This window comes from Erpetoichthys calabaricus, chromosome 10, assembly GCF_900747795.2.
Source record: "Erpetoichthys calabaricus chromosome 10, fErpCal1.3, whole genome shotgun sequence".
Classification (NCBI taxonomy): domain Eukaryota; kingdom Metazoa; phylum Chordata; class Cladistia; order Polypteriformes; family Polypteridae; genus Erpetoichthys; species Erpetoichthys calabaricus.
In genome coordinates, this window is record NC_041403.2 from 130,223,584 (window position 1) to 130,250,010 (window position 26,427).

A 26,427-nucleotide genomic window follows, 5' to 3' on the forward strand; every position below is an offset into this window, starting at 1 on the left:
GATGGATTCAGCACAGGTTGTCCAATGCCTGGGTGTCTTACGACATGACTCATTGAAGAAAACTGAGTCTCTGGAAGCATATAGCATTTCCTGGGAGGTTTAATGAAATTCTGATTATCTGCATCTGGGAAAGGTCTTGGCAGTGCATAAGTAGGTGGTATGAGTTTTGAATACTTGTGGGGATTCATAGCACTCACAATGGGGTGTGGATTAGAGTGGTCTTCCCCACTGGGTGGTGTGGCATCTTCTGGCAGGTTATGTGCTGGGGGATTGTATGTAAAGCTTTCTTCTGTGGGCTTAAAGGCATTGCCAGTATTCTGATCTAAGACAAACTGGGAAGTTCGTTTTGCGGGATCTTCTGTGGTGGTCAGCCTGAGGGGATGGTTGACTTCGTCCTCTTCCTCTATGGCCTCTTCCAAAATACTCAATTTAGCCAAAGCTGCTGCTTCCTTTTATTGCTTTTGGAGGACCTCTAACTGAGCCTCTGCCTCTGCTTGCATGCGGGCTGCTTCTGCCTTAAGGGCTGCTTCCTTTTTAATAAAGGCAGTCTAAATCTTAGCTGCCTCTACTTCTGCACGGGCTAAAACCAGTTGGTTGCCTAAGTATGATCTCTGGGAGATCTAAATGATTTCCTAGAGTGCCTAGACGAGACAGAATAGCAGGATGCGGTATCATTAAACTGCCTTATCATATTTTTTAACCTTGACTTGACTTCAAAAAATGTGACATGCCTTTGCTGATCAAGGAGAGTAATGCTATTTAACTCCTGTAATGCTTCTTCCATGTTCATATTTAACAGAAAGGCAGAATACTTCTCAAAATGTCTTTTAAAGTTCTCATAGATATGTTTAAGTCTTGCAAACACGTCCTTTAACACTAGAATTACCAGAGTCTACAAAAAAACTCGTAGATCCGGCCCACCTTAAAACCATTCTCACCTCTCTTTTGTCTTCTAAATGTGCCGATTAAGACGAGCAGCAAAAAGCCGACTATTCCATCCCCCACCATCGCAAAACATTCACTAATTTTTCCCAGCTCATGCCTTGTTTGATTATCTGGGAGTGACTGAACTGGAGTTTTAGACTGGAAATAATAGATCGTTATTTGGAACACACGCATTTCATGTGTGTTCCATTTCTACAGTAATCTGTTAAAAAAGAAACTTTTTCATATTTTAGTAATAAATGTTACAAAATGTAGGCATAACTATAGAATGTGTGAAGCCTGACGGCCAAACATCAAATAAACACTTTCACAAAAGGTTCAAGGCTGTAACAACACCTTTCCGTGGCGTAATGATGAGATTTGTTGACTCAGAGCACGGCAACCCTGCTGTGCCATAGAGACCCGAGTTTGATTCCCCGCTGGGGAGGAAGTGTTTTTTTTTTCTTTGTAGCCTCAAAAAGACATAGAATTTATAAACTGGTATGCACTGTAAATAGTTAAGTTTAAAATGTCGATCGCGGTTATTTCTGTTGATTCATTCATGCTTTTTTACTTATTCAGCTTCTGATCTGACTCTAAGTAACAGTGCCAGTATAAATCACACCCAATCTGACGCTGTTCATTTTCAAATAATATTGCATTACTTTGACGATGTTTTCTGATTGGTACTATTCGCGTCATAAAATGATTTCTTCAAAACGTCACATAAATTTGTTTTGAGATAATGAATAGAGCTGCAACTCACAGGTGCTTGTTCAGTGTAATAGGAACCATAGCACAGAGAGGTGTGTACACTGCAACACAAGTACACATGTCGTAAATGTAGGAAGGGCGCTCCTTGGGTGAGCTATAGCACGTCTTTATGTGAAAACAGCAGTGTCAGATGGGGAGTGTCTGATGATTGCATATAGCGCTGAAGTTACTGCTTTTTACTATACTTTCCTCTGCATGTCCTGGTGTACAAAAGAAACAGCATACAGCAACATGTGGGGACTGGCAAGATTGGGGGAAAAAAACACGCGGTCGTATGTAACGTGATACATTGAAGATCTATAGCGCGTCTTTATGTGAAAACAGCAGTGTCAGATGGGTTAGGGAAGGATCCTGAATGCAACTGAGAGAAAAGTAAATAAAAAAAAAACAAAAACAAAGCTAACCTTTACAAATATCATAAATTACACCGGCTGTTACAGACTGAAATCAAATGTATCTTTTTATTCTAAAATAATAAAATTAAGGGACTTGAGCAGGATCGAACTCATGACCTTTTGATTCCCAGTCAGCAACTGATATTGTTGCACCATGGGGCCATAGTAGTAAATGAATGTCAATGTCACACACTAAGGCGGCTTTTTTTTTCTGCAGTTATATTTTTGAATAAAAGCGCACTTGTTCTGTTATGTTTGTACCTTTCGTAAAAGTGTTTCTTTGATATTTGGACTTCAGGCTTCATACATTATATAGTTTATGCCTACATTTTGTTATTTACTACTAGAATATGAAAAAGTTTCTGTTTTAAAAATGTGTTTACACAGATTACTGTAGAAAACGGAACACACATGAAATGCGTGTGTTCCAAATAACGATCTATTATTTCCACTCTAAAACTCCACTTCACTCCCAGATAATCAGTCAAGGCATGAGCTGGGAGAAGTTCGTGCACGTTCTAAGTTGGTGGGGGGATGGAATAGTCGGCTGTTTGCAGCTTGTCTTTATCTTCACATTTTAGAGGACAAAGGACGCTGACGGAGAGGTGCGAATGAATTTAAGAAGAGATTTAAGGTGGGACGGATCTACAAGTTTTTTTGTAGGCTCTGGTAATTCTAGTGTTAATTGCTCTGGACTGTCACTGGCATCATCAGCAATGGCAATGCAATGAATAGTTTTGCTCCATAAATCTAAAAGTCTGTTTGACATTTCTATCCTTTGGCTTTCAAACCCTTCTCTGACCTTTAAAGATGGCTTAACTGTGCGTTTAGATCAGGCAAACAGTTCACCTTCTATTCCAATATCATCTTGAGTTGGGAGTAATTCGCCTTTTGCTTCCTGGGACTCCAATTCTAGTGAATGCGCTGATTCCTGTTGAGACATACTGCGATAAGGAGCGCTGCGCGAGTTTCAGCTGGGCGGGGCTTAGCTGAGAGCGAGCACGTAGGGTTCACGGAAAATTCAGCAAAACAGCAGTGCAGCAGTGTCTGCGCGACAGTTACAGCTGCTTCGCTACGCATTGAGTCAATAAACAATGATATTTATAGAGAGCCCTTCAACTGCGTGGAACCTGAAAGTAAAATTACTAAGTAAACTGAACAAAGACAAAAATAGCAAGATAAACTGTAATCCCCGTTTGAGCTGTCCTTGACTAGCAGTGTTTAAATAGTTCAGCATTTTAGGTGTAACGAAGACAAGTACTTAAGGAACAGTTCTTTGCTAGTTGCCGCAAAGTAACGGAGTTAGGAGTATATACAACAGTCTTTTGATTAGCCCCAGGCTCGACACGATCAGGCATTAGAAATCCGTCCTTTTACTATTCTGTCCCCGAATGCCGTTATTAGTGAGGCTTTTCTCCTAAGACCCAGTCCGTACGGAGTGTGCGTCGCCCCACTGGTTGTAGTGAACCTGGACAGATAGTTTTACTCACCAATAAAGTCAAGGCTGAGAATCCGTATACTTTAATATACTGTAGATTTCTGCCAAGAAGTCATACAGGTATTAGGATGTGAAAAACCATTGACAACTTGAAGGTAAAAGGACGATAATTTCCTTAACCTAAAATACAATATGGCGGAAGGTAAAGCAAAGACTAAAGCAGCGCCAATAGCAAAAAGGGAGCTAGGCACATACCAATATGTATTAATGCAATAGGGGGTGGGGGTAGGAATGTGCCAAACAGTCTAATAACAATATTATCACAGGCTGCTGTAGCAGCACAGTGATCTTCCATCAAACCAGCCCTCAACACCAAGAACCAGATGTGGGAGAGCAATACTTAAGCCTAAGAACCTGGACTTATAAGGACAAAGGAAAAAAGTGCAAATTTTGCTTAATTAATTGATGAAAAGTGTTGTTTTCTAAGTAGGGGAGATGTGGGATAATTTGTGTCTAATACTATTAAATGTTAGGGGGTAATGTAGGCTGTGGGTGGAGGAATGCTGGTGGGGAACCGGAACAGTGGAAAGGGTGGAGACAACAAAGAGAGGAAGTGCTTTTGGCTGTAAGACACTGTTTTGTTAAATAAAAGTTCTAACAGCAGAGTCAACTAATTTTTAAAACACAACAGTTCGTAATAACATGACTGCACTAATTGAGATGAGAATCCTGTTGACTTTATAATTGTAAACTTCACTTATTCCATCACAAACAGAAACTTCATCAGGCCTACTTTCCTAAACATTATTTTAACTCAACTGGTACTACAAGCACTGATGGTAAAATAACATGTTGTAAAAACTGCTTGAGAGTCTGTTGTCCAGAAACTGAAAGTACAACAGGGAAAACCTGAAGAGATCATCAGGACATGACTCAACTGCCAAAAAAGATAAGACAAAAAGAAATTATCAAGGTTCAAAACACTGGGTCAAAAATTAAATTCCAAATGTCAAGGAAGAAGTTCTAAACCACAAACACCAGGGGCCTCATGTATAAACGGTGCGTACACACAAAATGTTGCGCACGCCCATTTCCACGCTCACATCGCGATGTATAAAAACTAAACTTGGTGTAAAGCCACTGTAACAAGGCGCTATGTAAGCCCCCAACCCAATGAAGATTCACACCGGAGGCACAAATAAAATAAAAAGACTTTTATTTTTCTTCACTTGTGGGGCACGTCTTCCCCGTATTCCCCACAGGCACACCAAAACACACCACACACTTTCCTTTCCTCTTTCTCTTCCACCACCACTCCTCCTCCTCCTCCTCCTCCAAGCTTTGTCCTCTTCCTCCTGACTTTGGCCAATGAGTGGTGGTTGCTGGCTCCTTTTATTAGGCACCCGGAAGTGCTCCAGGTGCTTGATTGCTGACATCCGGCTGCACTTCCGGGTGAGGCGAAACTAGTGCCCAAAAGGGGCTAGCAGCTCCTGCTGCAGCACCTCCTGGTGGTGCCTGCGGAACCCAACAGGGCTGCACCAAACTCCAACTCCAATGAAGCCCTGCGGGAGTCCGAGGCACCGCTGCAATCCAGGGAGGCTGCCATCTAGCATCCAGGGGGAGATACTGGGTTTCCTATGCTTACTCCCTGGAACATATGTTGCAGGAGCGTTCCGGCCGGGCATGGACCCTGGCCATCCATCACACCACGCACATTCTCACTCCAGCTCAAGCCCTGCCATACACAAGTTATCCACTTTGTTTTTGCAAACTGGTGGCACCCAGCGTCAAAGAAGTGCTATTGTTCCAGTGTGGTTTCCCTTTCTTTTTTAGATACACATCCCTGATTTAGATACACTGAAATTAACCGCTGTGGCAAGCGGCTGGGGGCAGTACCCAGCTGGGATGCCTGGAAGGACTGGGAGAGGGACTACGCCTCCACAAGACCACGAGAGGGCAGCCGCCCTGGTTTGTATGGGGACCATGGGAATGGGGCATGGAAGCTCAACCCTATAAGGGCCCGTGGTCACCGCCAGGGGCCACCCAAACGCCTGAGAAGCCTTGGACATCAGCACTTCTGCCACACCCAGAGGTGCTGGCGGAAGGAAAACCAGGGACACCCGAAGTGCTTCCGGGTGCTCGTGTGGTGCTTCTGCCGCACCAGGAAGTGCCGCAGGAAGCTCGTCAGGAGACACCTGTAGCACGTCCGGGTGGACTTAAAAGGGGCTGCCTCCCTCCATTTGTCGGCTGGAAGATGACGTAGCTCAGAGGAGAGGAGTGGAGGTGGTGAAGGAAGGCTTGGACATTGAGAGGCTCAGACTGAGGGTGTGTGGTGCAGGGTCATCGGGTTGTGTGCGGCATTACAAATAATTGTAAATATGTATACTTAAACGTGTGTTGGTGTTTGAACCATTGGTGTCTGCCTGTCTGTGTCGAAGCTGGTCTCCACACTGCATATTGTTTATTAGTTTAAGGCATCTAATTGTAATTAACCTGTAACAATATAATGGCCCACAGAATGGCTAAACTATTCCAAATACCATAGCTGCTTTAGCGTTGTTACTCTCAATGCAACACTCAGAATATTTATCCCACTGTATCTGAGTGTGGAATCACAGCTCTACAGCAGCTGATCAGAAAGAAAATTATTGGGATACAGCATCAAGCACACGCTGCCTCAGCCATGAACACAGTCTATTTGAACAGTCTATTCAAATTGCTCTCATACAACAAACACTTCAGACCCTTTCCTGTAGGGACATCGCGGTTCAAAAACAGTTTCATCCCAAGAACTATAAACGCACTCAATCAGTCCATCAAGTGCTCTTGATAGAACTGTTTGTACTTATAAGTACAATTACCTCACTGCAAACCTGCGATACAGTTATAATATTGCACAACCTGAGACACTTTATAAAGTGCATATTTACATAAGATGATACTGTATCTGGGAGTGCAGCTGGATGATAAATTAGACTGGACTGCCAATACTGATGCGCTGTGCAAGAAAGGACAGAGCCGGTTATACTACCTTAGAAGGCTGGCATCCTTCAACATCTGCAATAAGATGCTGCAGATGTTCTATCAGACAGTTGTGGCGAGCGCCCTCTTCTACGCAGTGGTGTGCTGGGGAGGCAGCATTAAGAGGAAAGACGTCTCACGCCTGGACAAACTGGTGAGGAAGGTAAGCTCTATTGTTGGCATGGAGCTGGACAGTTTAACATCTGTGGCAGAGCGAAGGGCGCTCAGCAGGCTCCTATCAATTATGGAGAATCCACTGCATCCATTAAATAATGTCATCTCCAGACAGAAGAGCAGCTTCAGCGACAGACTGCTGTCACTGTCCTGCTCCACAGACAGATTGAGGAGATCGTTCCTCCCCCAAACTATGCGACTCTTTAATTCCACCAGGGGGGGTAAACGTTAATATTTAACATTATACATAGTTATTGTCTGTTTTTTTCACCTGTATTATTATCATTCTTTAATTTAATATTATTTATTGTATCAGTATGCTGCTGCTGAAGAATGTGAATTTCCCATTGGGATTAATAAAGTATCTATCTATCTATCTATCTATCTGTCACTGTCCTGCTCCACTGAAAGATTGAGGAGATCGTTCCTCCCCCAAACTATGCGACTCTTTAATTCCACCCGGGGGGGTAAATGTTAACATTTAACATTATATATAGTTATTGTCTGTTTTTCACCTGCATTATTATCATTCTTTAATTTAATATTATTTATTGTATCAGTATGCTGCTGCTGAAGAATGTGAATTTCCCATTGGGATTAATAAAGTATCTATCTATCTATCTATCTATCTATCTATCTATCTATCTATCTATCTATCTATCTATCTATCTATCTATCTATCTATCTATCTATCTATCTATCATTTTTAAGATGAAATGCAGCAAAATATGTTTATTACATTATACAGATAAAAAGTTAACATCATTTAAATAATCTATATTGTTAATAATTAAACACGTGAGGACACGGTGGACAGCGGCAACGGCGAGTTGGCACCCATTCAGGGATTGTTCCTGCTTTGCCCTGTATTTTTGCTGGGACTGGCATGACACTGGATGGATAGATGGATAGAATAATTAAACATGTTCCTTAAAAGTTTTGAAGAATCGGCGTTCTAAGCTTACAGATGGCTTAACATCTATTACAGAGCTGATTGTGTGGCGATTGGGTACTTGGAGAAAGAAAAGGAAGGACAGGAATTGCCGGTTAGTACGTTTGAAAGAGACAGTACTGCTGCAGTAAATTATTTCATCGAAGGTCGCGCACGGTGCAGCAAGAATCTTGCAGGAAGCTGAAAAAATCTCTGCACGGGTGACAGCTCGTCACTATCACTGCGCCACCGTGTTCCCATGTTTAATAACATGCTTTAATTCCTATCATCAATGATATCAAGTATACATCTCAGTATTTAAATTATTCAGAGAGCTGTAATATCATGAATGTAATGTATTCTGTCTTGTCGGTGGAAGAGAAAGCCCATTTAAGACGCACGTATTGATTCACATACATAAAGCACATAGAAGAACACAATGCTACTTTAGTTACGATGGTATTTGAAAAACTAGTAAATTAAACTATTTTAAGATGAAGTTTATGATGTTCTACTTTAATAACAAAATAAACTGTGATTAAAGAAGAAATTTTGAGATTAAAATTGACATTTCTAGCTTTTTTTCCCCACTGTGTGCCTATTTTTTTTCTTTTCTCTGTACCCTAATAAGCTTCCATATTACTCTCAGATGGTGGGCTACGAATCGCCTGACAACTTCTTTTTTATTTCGGGCACTGTGCAACTTTGTGAACTTGAACTTTTGAGTTTCTCTGACAGTCTATGTCACTCAGTCAACTTCCTTTTGTAGTTTATATCACTGCTTAAACCAACAAATAGTGTTTTTCCTTGCCTCCACTTGGTATTCGCTGAAATTCTTCTATTTTCCCCCGAGCTTTTGCCGTTGTCTTTTCACAGAACGCTGAGCTTAAGGCCTATTTATATTGATTTATATATTCAAAGAGGCATAATTCTGGGAGGAGACAAGGTGGTACGGCAGGCACATGCACGTGTGTTACTTTTCATGCTGACTGGGATTTATGGAGCGGAAGAACGTGGAAGTTGGTATGCACACAGATTTATGCATCTGGATTTTTTTGTGTGTACACACATTTCCGCTTTTGTCTGTATGCCATGTTTTAGTGTGAATTCTACGCCCAGCATTATGCATGGGGCCCCAGAACATTTGTTCCTAACTAAGTTAAAGTACGTGAATAATATTTGTTTTGAGGATTTTATCCAAAAGCTTGGGTGCTGAGTACTGCATGACATAAATAGATGGGATGCGATGATATATCTCATGAGACTGACAATAAATACTATTTCTTTAAACAACATAGCTGCCTAAAAACAAGTATCAAAATGGAGGTGATTGCTATTCAATCACCAAAAGGGTGTTTCTGTAACAACACGAAATAATGTGGCTTCTATGGAACATTAAGAAAAATTAAACCATTAATATAAAAAAGATCAAAAATGACTCAAATGCCGACAAAAACAGGTATTATAACAACTGGAGTCATGTGCAATATATTTTGCTGTTTTGTGTTTTTTTTTCTTATCTTTTATCTTTATATTTTTTTTTCTTCTCTTTTATTTACGTTTTTAAAAATTTGCATTGTTTATTTGGTGACTTTATTTTGTTCGAATGACCTAAGATGGTCTAGCGGTTATGGCAGCCGCTTTCGCGTAAAGTCACTTATTTCTTCTCTATATTGTACTTCTTGAAGCATCATTATGTCTTTTCATTATTTTCTTGGTGAACTGCCTAACACTCCATTTGCTTAAATTTTAAAATGCTTTTTCCTATCAGCCCTTACACATTTTACACATTGTGTACTGGGTTTTGTGATGCCTTGGGATGTTCCTTTTAAATTATTACTTTATTATTTAGAATTTATTGCAACAAACATGAAACTTACTATCACAACGCGACAGTACACACCGAAGTTTGATGGTTAAACCAAGGTAATCTATTACAGAGGCTTTTTGATTTGCTGCCTGCAATTTAAGAATTTAACAAACAAAGAGCAGACTGGTACAGCTTATGGATGTTGCTTTCCCTAAATAATAGGACATTGAAACACACTAACTCTGAGGGTAAAAGAAAACAAAAAGGGCCTAACTGATCTTGTAACTGATATTTTGAACCTTTGGGACAGTTTCTCTATCAAAAACAGATTCAAGAAAAAAATACACATTTTCCATCACTGATTGCTGGGTTTGGCCAGCTGCATGGCATTTTCTTCCACACTGCTGAGTTTATAGAATATTTTGCTGAACTTGCAAGTGACTCTAACAGGTAATTTCCATGTCCTTAAAATCACTAATCCCAATCATCTGTGCTGTAAAAAATTGCCATACTACAGTAAAACATACTTTGGAAAAAGTAAAAAAAAGTCAATTTTGAAGATGATCTAGTTTTTTTCCATAATAACTACATTTTAAATCAACAGTAGAAAGAGAAATCTACTGTAAACTTTATGATGCACTGTGTGTCATGGAGAGTGTATAGTACAAAAAAAAAATAAAATTACGAGGTCTGGATCAAGTTACTCTTATAAAATTGAATATTGCCCTGGCATAAGGAAACTAGTTAGAAAAATGCCAACTCAGTCTTCAAATTAAGCAGCTTTATTAATTTCCATTTTGTTTTGTATTGGTTGGTAATCAATCCTTCATGACTATGAAAATGAAAAGGCACTTGAAAGGATAGGCAATTGCTTGTCATTGAAAGTAACTGCATTTTAACAAAAGTTCCAAAAACTACCAATCAACCACAACATTAAAACCACCTGCCTAATAATGTGTAGTTCCCCTCTTGTAGGACCAAAACAGCTCTGACCTGTCATGGCATGGACTTCACAAGACCTTGGAAGGTGTGGTATCTGGCACCAAGATATTTGCAGCAGACCCTTTAGGTCTTGTAAATTGCGTGGTGGGGCCTCCATGGATCAGACTTGTCTTTCTAGTGTCTTTCTAGCACATCCCAGAGATATTCAGTAAGATTGAGATCTAGGAAATTTGGAGGCCAAGTCAACTCTTTGAACTAAGAACCAAGAACCTCAAACCATTCAAAAAAAACATTTTTGCACGAAGCAGGTGCATTATCCTACTGAAAAAGCCCACTGCTATCAGGAAATAACAAAGCCATGAAAGGGTATGTGCAGTCTGCAACAATCTTTAGGTAGGTGGTACGTGTCATAGTAACATACGCATGAATACCAGGGCCCAAGATTTCCCAGCAGAACATTGTCCAGAGCATCACACTACCTCCACCAACTTGCCTACTTCCCATAGTACATCTTCCTGCCATCTTTTCCCCATGTAAACAATACACACGCACCTGGCAGTCCATATTATGTAAACAAAAAGCATGTTTCATCAGGCCAAATGTCTTCCATTGTTCAGTGGTTCAGTTTTGATTCTCACATACCCATTTCAGGGACTATTGGCAGTAGGTAGGGGTTAGCATGTGCACTCTGACCAGTCTGCAGCTATGCAGTCCCATAGGCAGCAAGCTGTGATGCACTGTGTGTTCTGACACCTATCTCTCAAGGCCACTATTATATTTTCAGCAATTTATGCTATTATAGCTCTTCTGTGGGTTCAGACCAGACAGACTAGCCCTTGCTCCCCACATTCATCATATACCTTTGAGCGCCCATGACCCTGTTGTTGCTTCACCAGTTGTCTTTCCTTGGACCACCTTTGGAAATTAGTAACCACTACATACTTGGAACGCTGCACAATACTTGGAATTTTGAAGATGCTCTGACCCAGTTGTCTAACCATCACAATCTGGCCCTTCTCAAAGTTGCTTAGATCTTTACACTTGCCCATATCTGTTTTGCCCATAGATAGATAGATGGGGGTCCCAACCAGGACAGGGACAGAGTTGTTATGGACTGGATGCCATAATAGAAGGACCACGGGACAGGAGGCACAACCCAGCTAATTCCACCTGTAATTTTTGTTCTGGCCGAGATCGGTCTGTAGTGAAAGGACTAACTGAAGGTAGATTCCAGGAACAGTTCATCACCCCTGATGAAAGGTGGCAGTTTTCCTCGAGGCTAACCCCAATCACAACAACTACAGGGTTGCATAGGAATGAAAGTGAGGAAGTGCAGTCCCATTGGGGTCCTTGGGTACTGCCAGAGGTCACTGCCTGGGGTGGAAAGTACTGCTTTTTCCACATGACCCAGAAGTGATCCCAACTGGTAATGCTGTGACAGTGGAAGCAGTCTGGGGTTTTGATTGAAAAGAAGCCCTCTGCTTCAGGAGGCAGCGGGCAACACTCAACAGGAGTATGGAATGAGAAGAGATTTCCACCCTAGGTGGTTACAATAGATAGACAGATAGACAATGTCACACACATGCGCTTAGGGAGCAGACAAAGGGGCGAATTTTAAGTGAAGTATCAAGAGACAGAGGGCTGGAACAGAGTATTAATTCATTTCTTCCTCTTCCTACAGACCAGCAGAAGAATAAATCTTGTTCTCCACTCCAGTCCATTCCCAGCAACATCATTTCTGGCTCCCCAAAGATGACTCCACTTCTGGCTCCCACCAATGACATCACTTCCAGCCCCACTCTGATGACATCACTTCTGGTCCCACTGGTCTCCCTCCAATGATCTCACTTACACTTCATCCTAAAAATTTGTTCTTCATTCCTTCCACTATGATACATATAAAAAACCATCTACTGTAGTGTTTTGTGTGAAGTATTTTCATACAAATGACCAAAATCAATCTTTTTTACCTGTCATCTGCCAGGAAATTATACAGGGAAGTTTCCCCAACTCTTATGTTTTTGTCTCTGTTTAGATAGATAGATAGATAGAACTTTATGTGCCCCCATGAGGAATTTTGGCTTTTACAGAAGCTCTTTAAATAAATACATACAGTATATGTACTCTATATACTGTATATATACACACACAATATGGTCTGAACAGTAAGAAAATGTACAGTCACACGGAGGGCTTATGCAGGTATATTGCTGTTGTTTTTGCTGAATAATTAATTGAATGAACTGAATTTTTTGCTGCCTAATGTATCCCTTGATGGGTGCTATTTTAAGAAGATTATCAATGTTATTCACTTTACTTCACCTGTCAGTGGTTTTAATGTTGTGGTTGATCAGTGTATAAGCATGCAGTTTACAGTGAAATTATGATTTGCAAAGTAGTTTTCTTTTTTCATTAATAAATTAATGAAGATAGAGAAGATGGAATGATGAACAAATCTTGAGGTATATAAGTTTTTGTTTACATTTATGGAAAGACACAGCAATGTTCAATATGGCATACAACGTTTTTGATACATTAAAAATAACAAAAGAAGACTGTATAATAAAAAGTTAATAAACCTTGAGAGCTAAGCTTCAAATAGCATTCATAGTTATTTTGAACATATTTTTACTTTGATATTATTTTCAGTTATAAGTTATGTAATTAAATCTTTTCTTATGTAATGATAAAATTACATTAATTACATATAAGTTAAATAAATTAACTATAAAATAAATTATTTAGAGACCTAACCTGTGGGAATCATTGTGGAGATCTTCTGGCACCGCTACAAGCTTAGCTTGTGAAGTGAAGAAAAAACTTTAACTAGGACTGATAATTTAAAAAAATGCAGGAGATACTGTAATTATTTTCTTTTAAATCTGAGGAAATATTTCATTGTCACATTATGGCTTTCTGGTCTGGCTAAATCCTCACTTTTGGCCAGTGAGGTACATGAAGTTGAGTAGGACTTGTTTAAGGATAGTTTAAGATGGCATGTATTTCTGATTTGAAATAAAAATTGACACTTTTTATTTCAACATCTCAGTTGCATTTCTTTGTTCCTCTTCAATTTTAATATGCTTTTCCTGGAGATAATCATAGTGACAACATGATGAGCCGAACATACTGGGCCACCATATCATCAGGAACTATTTTCAGCTCCCATTTCCAATCATTCCCATGACAGTTGAGTGATGTAATCGCTCTTCTTCCCCAGGTACACTACAGGTAGACGATACCTGGGAGTATCCTAAATACATGCTCAAGTCAATGAAATTGGAGAAAGCAGCATGCCTACTCCTCAGTTTCCAGTATTACGCAGCTTCTCACACTATTATAACTGCAATAATCCAATAATGCTGGGCAGAAACTTCGTTTTGACCTTTTAAAGTAGCAGTCTCATTGGTGTTGTAGCTTACCAGAGCTTGTGACCAGAGGCAAGGATGGAGATGTGCAAGACTTCACCTCAGTGTTTTGGTACATCATTTGCAAAACTGTTTCCACTGCACTGATTTGTTATTTAATTTCACAATCATCAAAATCGTTAACAAGGTAAGTTACCTGTAGGCTCATTACCTATAGGCCCATTATCTACCCTCCCTTCTACACTTGGTTATGAAATGTTCCATGATGCACTGGACATCAATCAAATAGTATATAGGAGATACTTCATCCTTTGTAACTGACAGATCTCAGGTAATTGTCCATAAGCCTGAAAGTCCTATCATGCTTAACAGGAAAGGCAAAGCATGATTCAGAGTATTCACTTAGTTAAAAACTGCACCCTTTGATTCCCACGGAAAAATAATATTGAGCTTCTGATAATGATTCTTTGTTCTGACAAATTGAAAAGTGTCATGGGGCTCTCTGCTAACAAAGATGGACTCAATTAAGATAGGTACTCATTTTGGGTGAGAAGCGAGGGAAGATGTCTTTCATTACACTTTTTTCCCTCTGTTGCTGTTTCTTCACGCCCGTCCAATATGGGAAGGATGAAGGCCAGGCAATCTGCGATGGCAAGAGAGACAACCTGGGAAAAAAGGAGGTCAGACACTAGAGATGGACACCAGACAATGAATTCCGGAAAGAGGTACTTGCTGGACCCAGGGTCAACAAGCCTTGGGAATATTTTACACCTTTTGTGGAGGAAAGCCGAAAGTTGGATGAGATGGAGTGGCTTGTTGGTGCCTGTTTCCAGGCTATCCAGCCCTCCGCCAAACCAGCAGCAATCACACAAAAGTTAAATGGGGGTACAGACAGCACATATCCCATAGAGATACTCAGACTGTCGCTGTGCCCCAAACAGAAAGGAGATCTGAAAAAGAAAGACTGGGTCTCCTAACAAAGTGGTGCATGAGCCTGTGTGTTCACATGTGTCGAAGGGCCCTCCTCCAGCCAGACAGAGGACCAGGATGAGCTCAGCTGAGCATGTGATGCAGCAGGAATTCCCATCCTGCTTCTGGTCATGCAGGTCACAAGCTCCAAGAGGAAGAAAGCAGTTTTATGAATGTTATCAGACATTTCATGGCTGGAGATGCTGCCCATACATGGTAAAGAAAGACGCTGGAAGGCAGCGTTGGCATAGCATCTCGATCTTATTAAAGAAAATTAAAAATACTCTGCAGTGGGTTAATAATGAGTTGAAAAAGAAAGTGCCAAAGAGAAAAAATCAAAAAACAACTGTATACAGTGTACAAGATCAATAACTTCAGTGTGAACTGTAGGACACATGAGAACATGAGGGCAACCATTAAGGATATTAGGGAAGCTAAAAGGCTGTTAGAGAGGAATATAGCAGATAAGGAGAATAACCACCCAAATAGATTCTTTCAATATTTTAGTAGTTAAAGAACAACCTAGGAGAAGGTGAAGTGAATCAGCAATAGTAAGGGGGGAAATACAAAAATACAGACAATGAAATAGCAGATGCTCTAAACTTGCATTTTTCTGAGGTCTCAACATGTGAGATAGTCGATAACCTCCCACCGGAAGGGAACTACTAAGGAAGTACTGAGTAATTTGGAAACTGTAGAGGAAGAAATGCTGCTCAGATTAAATAGGTTGAAATCAAACAAATCACCAGAACCAGATAATATTCATCCTTGAGTTCATAAGGAAGTCAGTGAGCACATATATAAAACCTTGACACATATTTAAAGGAAGTCACTGTGCACTGGATAAATGGCAAATATTATCCTGTTATATAAAAAGGGTGATCAGACAAATACAGGCAACTAAAGGCTAGTAAGCTTGACATGAATCGCAGGTAAATTAATGGAAGGAATTATTAAGAAAAATATTGAGCAACACATAGCAAGAACAGGAGTTTTACTGAACAATCAGCGTAGATTCAGAAGACAGATGTCATAGTTTACTAACATGCTGGAATTCTATGAGGAAGCAACAAAAGGAAACGATCAAATTAGAGCATATGATATTGTTTATCTTGACTTTGAGAAAGCATTTGATAAGGTTCACATGAGAGGTTGGGCATCAGACTGAAAGAAATGTGAGTTCAGGATGTTGTGTATACAACCCCAATTCCAAAAAAGTTGGGAACACTGTAAAATATAAATAAAAGTGTGATGCAATGATTGGCAAATCTCATAAACACATATTTTAATCTCAATAGAAGATAGAAAACACATCAAATATTGAAAGTGAGACATTTTATTATTTCATGAAAAATATCAGCTCATTTTAAATTTGATGGCAACAACACATCATAAAAATGGCAACAAAAGGCTGGAAAAATAAGTGGTACTTAAATTGCACTGCATTAAAAGAAAGTATGTTTCTGTCATGGAAATCACTGCATGGGCTCAGGAACACTTCCAGAAATCACTGTCTGTGAACACAGTTTGCCGTGCCATCCACTAATGCAGGTTAAAGCTCTATCATGCAAAGAAGACACCATATGTGAACATGCCACCATCTTCTTTGGGACAAAGCTCATTTAAAACGGACTGAGGCAAAATGGAAAACTGTTATGTGGTCAGACAAATTGAAATTTGAAATTCCTTTTGGAAAGCGTGGACAGTGCATCATCCGGACTACAGAGGAGATGGACTATCCAGCTTGTTATCAGTGTTCAGTTCAAAAGCCTGCATCTCTAATGGTGTGGGTGGTGCATTAGTGCCTATGGAACTGGCAGCCTGCAAATATGGAAATGCACCATCAACGCTGAAAGATACAGTATGTATATTTTTTATAGCAAAATATGCTTACATCCAGGCAATGTTTTTTTAGGGAAGGCCTTGCATATATCATAAGACAATGCTAAACCACATAATGCATCTATTACAACAGCATGGCTTCATAGTAGAAGAGTCTGGATGCTTAACTGACCTGCCTGCAGTCCAGAATTTTCACCATTTGAAAACATTTGGTGGATCATTAAACGAAAAATGCAACAAAGAAGACCCAGGACTATTTTAGCAGCTGGAATCCTATATCAGACAAGAATGGTACAAGATTCCTTTCCCAAAAGTCCAGCAACTGGTCTCCTCGGTTCCAAAATTTTTAAGGGCTGTTGTTAAAAGAAGAGAAAATACTACACAGTGGTAAATATGGCCCTGTCCCAACTTTTTGAGATGTGTTGCTGTCATCTAATTCAAAGTGACTTTATTCTTTTCTTAAAATGGTACATTTTCTCACTTTCAACATTTGATATGTTTTCTGTAAAGTTTGATATGTTAGGCTTAGGGTTAGGGTTACGGCAAAATTGGCTTAAACACAGGAATAAGAGAGCTATGCTGCCAGCTATGATGCTGTCGGAATTAGGTGATGTTAAGAGTGGTACAAGGGCTGCTGCTATTATATATATATATATATATATATACTGCTCAAAAAAATTAAAGGAACACTTTTTAATCAGAGTATAGCATCAAGTCAATGAAACATCTGGGATATTGATCTCGTCAGTTAAGTAGCAGAGGGGGTTGTTAATCAGTTTCAGTTACTTGGGTGTTAAGGAAATTAACAACATGTGCACTAGAGGGGCAACAATGAGACGACCCCTAAAACAGGAATGGTTTAACAGGTGGAGGCCACTGACATTTTTCCCTTATCTTTTCTGACTGTTGTTTTCACCCTGAGCATATGTGACAGACATGAAAGGGTCTGGAGAAGCCGTGGAGACCATTATGCTGTCTGTAACATCATTCAGCATGACTGGTTTAGTGGTGGGTCAGATATGGTCTAATGAGACAATACCCATGGAGGGATGCACATACCTCTGCAGGCTAGACAACAGCACCTTGACTGCCATTAGGTATCAAGATGAAATCCTTGGACCCATTGTCAGACATCTATGCTGGTGCAGTGGGTCCTGGGTTCCTCCTGGTGCACAACAGTGCCGGCCTCATGTAGCGAGAGTATGCAGGCAGTTACCAGAGGATGAAGGAATTGATATAATTGACTGGCCCCCACACTCACCTGACCTAAATCCAATAGAACATCTAAGGAACATTATGTTTCGGTCCATCAAACGCCGCCAGGTTGCATCTCAGACTGTCCAAGAACTCAGTGATGCCCTGGTCCAGATTGGGGAGGAGATTCCCCAGGACATCATCCATCGTCTCAGTAGGAGCATGCCCAGATGTTACAAGCACATGGGGACAATACAAACTACTGAGTACGATTTTGAGTTGCTGCAATGAAATTTCGGCAAAATGGACTAGCCTGCCACATAATTTTTTCACTTTGATTTTTGGGGTGTCTTTGAATTCAGCCCGCTGAGGGTTTTCATTTCCATCAAACAATGTGGCATCCTTTCCATAACATAATTTAAATCTAGAACATAATTCAAATGTGACTCCTCTCTGTGTCTCTCTCTAACACTCAACCCCAGTATCTTCCAGTTGAAGGACCTTCAACCACGCCCCTCAGAGCTGCAGAGGTGCTCTTTTATTGCTGGTGTGGTATTCTCTGTCTGTCTTGTTTTGCACAATCTTTTTGGTGCAATTGACCTTAATGCTTTGCCCCACCTACCCCTTGCTGTCCTGTGAGATTGTTAAGTAGTGAAAACTTGGATGATGGGAAGTCTTAAATGCAACAGAGACAGCCAACTGGAGATCTTCTCTTTTGGATGTTTACTGTGGCATTCATATCTATGGTGTACTCACTTGTTGAATGTGACTGTGGTAACAAACAAGGAAGACATTTCCTTAACTCTTAAATGGGCACTTCCAAAATACAATGAAAACATTTTACACTAGAATTCCTGAAGTCTATGAAAAAATTTGTAATCCCGGGCCACCTTAAATTCGTTCGCACCTCTCCTCATCAGCGTCTTGTGTTTTGCAAATGTTCCGGTCAGCACAAGCAGCCTGCTATCCCATCATCACCGACAGAGCTGAAGTCAGTCGCAAACTTCTCCCATCTCAAGTCTCTTTATCATGGTGAGAAGTGCATGGAGTTGTATAGGGAAAATAATATATAGTTATTTGGAATGCATACATTTCATGTGTGTTCCGTGTCTACAAAGATCTGTGTAAGTGTGCAACTCTGCTTGGCACCATAAGTAAAATGGGACTTCCAACTTCAGCTAAAGTCACTTGAGTTGCATTGCGGTTCAAAAGCGTGCCTGGGACAGCACTGTTAACCCCTTAACCGCCCTCTGCCGGATATATCCGGCATCGTAGCTTTATTGCTGACGCCTTACTGCCAGAATTATCCGGCACATTTGCCTATGGTTATGTGAATGCCTGGCGCGTAGTATAACTGACAGTTTGGCGTGGGTATTATTACTACGTTGTATTTCGACAACTCTGCGCTTGTATTGCCCGATCACGTGATGTGATTCGAAAGTGAAAGCTGTGAATATGGCGAAACGTAAACTGACTTCAAGTGAGGTTTTGCAGGTGATTTTGGACAATAATTCTGATCATGATTGTAGCAGTTCTGAAGAAGATTTTAGCGACAATGATGATCAGCAACGTGCGCTGCATGATACTGTGAATGACGACGCATCGGATGATTGCGATGAGTGGGTGTATCCCCAGCATCTCAACTGGACTGCTGCCCGTTATCTGAGCCAGATATGAAAGATCCAGACCGTGACCACTTGTTCAAGCTACGTCCTTTGATTGACCATTTATTTGAAACATTTCAGCAGGTATTTCAGCAGGTAAATACTGCTTGAATAAATGTAAAGTAAAAAAACGAAAATTGTTCAGATTTCTCCTGGCATGGGGAATATTTAGGGAGTTGGCAGTTAAAAGGTTAAAAAGCTATCTGCTGTTGCAGTTCTGCCTTTGTCCAGTCTGATAGCGGTCACAGGATATTGCATCTTTGATTGCCAGTACAACAAATAGTTCTGAGCAGGAATCAGCCACAGGGCTCCTCTTGTGAAAAGAATGGAAATAAAAGCCATCAACTCAGATAGAGAGAGGCAAGTTCAATGTACCACATGAATGTCATTGAGAGAGTAAATCTGAATAATAAATAAACAAGTGCTAACTTTTACAAGTAGCCAAAATTTACAATGGGTGTTACAGACTCAAATCAAATATATGTTTTTATTATATTACTAGCTGATTACCCAGTGGCTTCGCTCACTGAGTGCAAGGGAAAAAAAATAAAATGTATATAAGTTATTAAACAGTAAAACATTAACATTTAAGAAGTAAAGATACATTGAGCACTACTGGAGTGGTTTCGGGTAAACTACATTTTAAAGGCGGTATAACACAACAGGTAAGTAGTGGTAACAGCAGCTAAAATGTATTTGGATCATCTGTCGGTAGTAGATCCCTTGTGAAAGGCGCTACATGACTGCTGTGGTATAGAAATTACATTTTCTATGTGATCATCCAAATTTATGCCTGACAAACTTGCACTACGTGCCTGTGATTTAAGAGCAAAATAATTCTGATAAATGTGGACGCTGCCCTTCAGTGCTTAACGGGCAGAAGGTCCAAACAATTCCCAAGTCCAACACTTTACATGAAGAAGTCTGTACATCTTCTTAGATGTAAACTCTCCATCTTCTTAAAATAATTGATCACAAAAGCAACCTTGAATGTTGCGGGCTTTTAGTGACCCGAACTCACCTTAAGGGACAGTAAGTAGTCGTGCAGGGCAATTTACAAACAGAGTCCTGCTTTGATTGTGCCGATTACACTCATTCGCAAAGATTTCCACTCTCCCGAGAGCCAACGAGGCACTTGAAGTGTCACAAACAGTGCGAGAAGAGAGAATGCTGCCCGAAACTGCGAAGCTATCGACCCGGCGGAGCAGCCAGACATTCCACACTTCTCAGCGTCCACTTTGTTCTCATGACCCCTCGCCGCTGAAGCCAGTCTTGTCTTCACATTGTTTACAGGTCGGCGCAGTTAAAAAGTAGAAAGATGCAAAGCTGTTTTCCTAATCTCTTCTACTATCAAGTACTGCCAACTAAAAAAAAGTTACAATGTGTCAGTTTCCGTGACAGTCACGTGGACGAATAAATAAAATTTCTCTGTCAGAACGCGCAGACGGCTCAGCGCTGTAGTCCAAAGAGGAGGGCTGGGAGCGGGTGACGCGGGGCACACTTCTATGGGATAGATGTTTGTGTTTACTTCTTTTCAATATCAGTAAAATAACTCTCACACAAATAATAACAATTCGTAAAGACGATATAAAAATGGTGTTCACAAACGAAGTGATTAGTTCCTGTATTATAATATGTTCTGTGGTCATACGTAATTTCCGTTTCATACGTAATTTCCATATCGCATGGTCATACGTAATTTCCGTTTCAAATGTGAAAATAATTTTAGATATATAGATGGTAATAATAATAGCAGCTCACTACTCAAAGCGCCTGGACTCAAACCCAGAACCTTTTGGTTATAAGGCAGCAGTTTTTACCTCTGCACCATCCAAGAATACATATCAACTTTCTGTCGACTGACATTTAAGCTTGAGTTTTTAACTCATTGACAACAACATGTAAATTGAATAATTTTTTTGCTTTGGTTATATTCTTGAATAAAAGCGTACATGTTTACTTGATATATGGACTAAAGTTTTCACACATTATACAGTTCACTTCCTTATTAGTATAACATGGAAAAATTTTCTGTTTTAGGTATGTGTTCAGCATTACTTGCCTTGTATTTCATGCCATCCTACACTTACACAGATCTTTGTAGACACGGAACGCACATGAAATGTATGTATTCCAAATAACAATATATTATTTTTCCTATACAACTCCTGGCACCTCACACCACGATAAAGAAACTTATGCTGGGAGAAGTTTGCGACTGACTTCAGCTCCGTCAGAGGGGAAGGATGGGATATTTATTTATAATGTGACTTGATTTTTTTCTTTTTGTTTATTGCCTTGAGATACACTTTTTGTATGAAAATGTTTTGGATAAATAAATGTTGTTGTTGTTTGTCCTTTGAAGTAATTGTAACTCCAATAATTGTCATGTGGCTCTGCAATTAATCAGTGATTGTTTTCAGTAATGTGTTACTTTAAAGCATGGTATATTGCATATAGTAACTTTTACCCCAAAATGCTCTATTACCAAATAAGAATGTTTTATACACAATGCATGGCAACAGCTCTACTTTTCAAGTCTTAATCATAGTTGTTAACAAACATCAATTTCACACAATTTTCACCTACCATTCTGGAGGAGATGTAGCTGAACCAATATTAAATTCTTTCCATATGACCTATCAGGCTTTCTTCTGATTATGATGATTGTTTGTAAAATAATCAAACATGACCCAAACTTAAAACTATTAGTGTAATTAAGGAAAACATCTTTAATTCTAACATCTGTTTCAAAATTGCCACATAATATAGAGAACTTGCAGCTCTTTGCCAGTTGAGTTTATGGTCCAGCTTACTACCTGACTCTTGACTCATGAGACTACAAATAAAAACAAGTTGTAAAAACCAGGCATGAATTACTTCTGGGTGATTTCTGGAATTTAAGCTATCACCATATATTCCACTAAACATTGTACATGTGCCTAAACCATGGAAAAGAATTGTTACTAAAGATATTTACAATGCAGTGCATTAAAAATAAATTTAATAAATAATTTATTTGACCAAGCTATATCAATGATATCAATGACCAACACCATTGCTGCCTGAACCACCTAAAAATAATGTATTTTCAATGAACAGCAATTAAATCCATCCTGCTCAGTAAAAGGAATGAAGGCAACCTGTTTAAATCACTTTGGGCCTGAGTTCCGCACCCTGTTCTCACCACTAGAATTATCCTGTTGCTTTCACTGTCAGTTTCACTGGATACATTGACTCTGCTTCCCCCCAAACCCCATGCCACATCCCGGTGACTATCGAGAGGAATCCTTGTGGAGTATTGTGGAGTTCACTGCTGTTCAGTGAACTCTTTAATGCAAATCTCTCACTAAGCAAAATGCAGTAATGCTAGTTTTTTTGAAAAGTGTGGTATTATAGTAAATAAGGGGTTTAGACTAATTCAGGATTGTCAATGACAACTGTTTCAGAAGCTACAAAAGAATCTGAGCAAGCATTCATTTTTTTGGCCTGTAAAAACATAAAATGCCATTTGGTTCAAGTCATTTAAGAGTCATGGAATTCTGAGACCTGCTTTATTCATTTTAACTGTTATATAATCGTGCTGCAAATTGATCACCTACTATAGTACCTTGAAAATGGAGGTATTTTAAATGTAATTCACTTTAACAGCTAACATGGGTGTACAGGTGCTCATTCCTAAACATACTTAATTACGTTTAGTGAAATTGGGTCAATACGGTCTACACTGCAAATCACAGATCTGCCTATTTTAAATGGCACAGTGGATTGAAGGCAAAACTCACAGGGGTTATCGACAAGTACAAAAATAATTCTAATCTGCAACAGTAAAAGTGCCAAAACAAACAGAGATATAGGCACTAAACACCAAATAAAAATGTACATACTAATTAAAAAATGCCTAGGAGATGTCACAGAGTGTCTTCTTCAGTTACAACGTGTGATTTACAAGGCAAATTAAGATTTGGTGGAACTTTCAAAAGGCACAGAGGAACCGTGCAACTAAACACTAGAAAGGAAAACTGGACAGGCATGTCAGATAACAGCATGGCTGTCATTGTCTTTTATTTCATCAAAATTATAATGTGAAGCTGCTTGGGTAGAACAAAAGCTGATGTCTCTTTGTATATGCATATTGTAAGTATATTTGGAAGAGTGTTTGCATACATTTGCAAAAGATTTTTTTTTAGATCCCATTTGATGGAAATCAAGTTCAATTCTTTCTGTTCTTTAAAGAAATCTCTTTTCATCTGCTGATTTTAGACATGCAGAAAAAAAACTTTTTGGTGGTCAAAGTGTGCATGATGTAAAACTGGCTTAAGTTAATATTCATTCATTAATGTACCCAACTCACTTATCCTACTGAGGGATTCTGATAGACTGCCCCTTCTCCCTTCTATTTTATTCTATTTCTGAGTTATCAAAAGCAATCTTTTCTTCATCAGACATGCCCCAATGGAAATGGTAGGAGAGGCAGTGAAACCAAATTACACCATAGAACAATGAGAAAAGAAACAAGAAAGAAATGGCTTATTAACAACATATTAAAATGACTGATGTGGTTAATAAAAAGCAAGACAAACCATCTCAACAGTAACATTAACTGGTAAAGACTACCCTAAAAACACTGAGTTCAAATTTGATTTAAACATCGAGAGGAACAAGGTGTCTAATATGGGCAGATGCTAGATCATTTAGTGTAAAAATAAAAATGTGTAGTAACGTAAAAATTAGTGTAAAAAATAAAAATGCATAATGATGTGTTGTGATGTGAAATTTTGCATACAAGTTGATAAATATTTTGTATGTCTTTATTTGTAACTTAAACAAAGCAATGCAATATTAGTGTTACATTATTGATAATAACAGCAATGGTTTGATGGTTTAAGAACCCCTTCCCCCCTTTGAGGCTCTTTGTAATTTTACAACAGGGTTGGGGGAAGTGCTTTAAACAAGTTTGGATAATATTTCTCTGCTGAAGTCTCTCAGTCACCCCCACAGGAAAGCCAGGCTGCCTAACTGCCAAGCTTTACCTTAACAAATGGTTTGGAGGGCAGGTATGAAGATGTTCTATCCCCCCATTGGTCTGAAGTATGGCTGTTTGGAACTGGCTTGTATCAGAAGCCTTTAAGTACCATGATGTCCTATTGGCTCTAGGGATTGGACAGAAAACCTATAAATTTGTTAGCTTTACCTCACCCTCTCTCTTACCAAACTGATGAAAGACCATCTCACACCATGAACTGAAAAGGACAACACAATGACGAGCACAGCTCGGCAGCCATATTGAGACAGGCATGCGACCTGTTCTTAAGAAAGCTGACCACAAATGAACTAGAGACAATTTTAAGTAACTAACAAGTCTGTGTGCCGCGTGAAACTACACATCAACATTTATCAGGTTGTATGGTTGCCAAAATGTACTTTGCATATTGTTATTATTTATAAATATGTAACAAATTTTTATTTCTATTTTGTTCCTGGGTACAAAGTGTGTTTTCCTAACCCGTTATGCCTAAAAAAAATAGAAAATAGCTGTTCCACAAAAACTTTGCTTTTGTGATCAGGACAATGATATTTTGAAATTTGTCTGTTTTCGAGAAAATTCTCGATTCGCATTCAATACTGAGTAGTCTTCTAGAATATTCTTGAACTGTTAGAATTGTCCAGAAGTTTCTAGAATTTTCCAGAATTATCTAGAACTTTCAAGAAACTTTTAGAACTTTCTAGAACGTTCTCGGACTGTCCAATAACAGTCATACAAGTATAGAAGCACAGGTGACTCGAACCAACAATTTGGTTGATGTTTTTTTGATTTGATTTAGATGGCATCAAGAGGTTGCTTGCACCCAGCAGATGCATTTTGCTACGTCTGTGGACAATTTATAAAGACAAGAGCGAGAAAGTATTCCGTGAAAGCATGTCGTAAGATGTGCAAGGCCTACAAGGCATACTTCAGCATGCCTGTCGGGGATCAAGACAAGCCCTGGGCACCTCATTTCACATGCGAATATTGCAAGAAAACTCTTGAAGGTTGGTACAGGGGAGAAAGAGAGCCATGAAGTTTGCTATCCCGCGAATTTGGCGGCAACCGACTGACCACTCAAGCAACTGCTACTTCTGCATGGTGGATCCTACCAAACGTCGCACTGGCAAGAATGCGCCTCAAATCGTTTATCCAGACATTCCTTCTTCCATTGCCCAGTACCACACTGCCCCGAGCTGCCCATTCCCATTCCTCCGAAGAGGGATCAGCCATCTTCAGGAGACAGCAGCAAGTCAGACAGTGAGGAAGATATTGCAGATATCCTTGATGCTCATCTTGACAAATTCAAGGAGAACATGGGAGCTTACTCAGAGGAGCAAGGCGAGTGCTTTCATCAGGATATATTGGACTTTGAACGTCGTTACCAAGGACAGTATAACGAAAACATGATGGGGGACTACATTTGGGGGCTTCTTCGAGAAAGTGATTTGCAGTACAGTCGCAAATCTAGAAACACCTACTCATTTCTGAACCGTTTTGAGTGGTTTTGACTGTCTTTGTCTATTTACCATGCAAGTGTTGTTCTTTATCAGACCACATGAAAGAAAAGATAAAAATTCCCTTGTTTTGTCACTATAAATACGAAATTGTCTGGGCTGTGGTCATAAATCAAAGTTTGTGCTGAATGTAGTCGTTTTTCCATACGCTTTAGACATAAGCAGTTGAAATAAACTCTTGGAAGCCAGGAACAAAATTGTGTTACATAGTGATCAATAATACATTGTTTAAATTGCAAATTAACTCCTGCTTGTGTTTTACTACACCTATTGCCTGAAGGTTATAGATGTAGAAAGGAAGATGGGGAGAAGTTATACAGTATACTGTAATCTATAATAATAAAAAGGCAAAGCCCTCACTGACAGATTCACTCACTCACTGACTGACTGACTGACTCATCACTAATTCTCCAACTTCCCGTGTAGGTGGAAGACTGA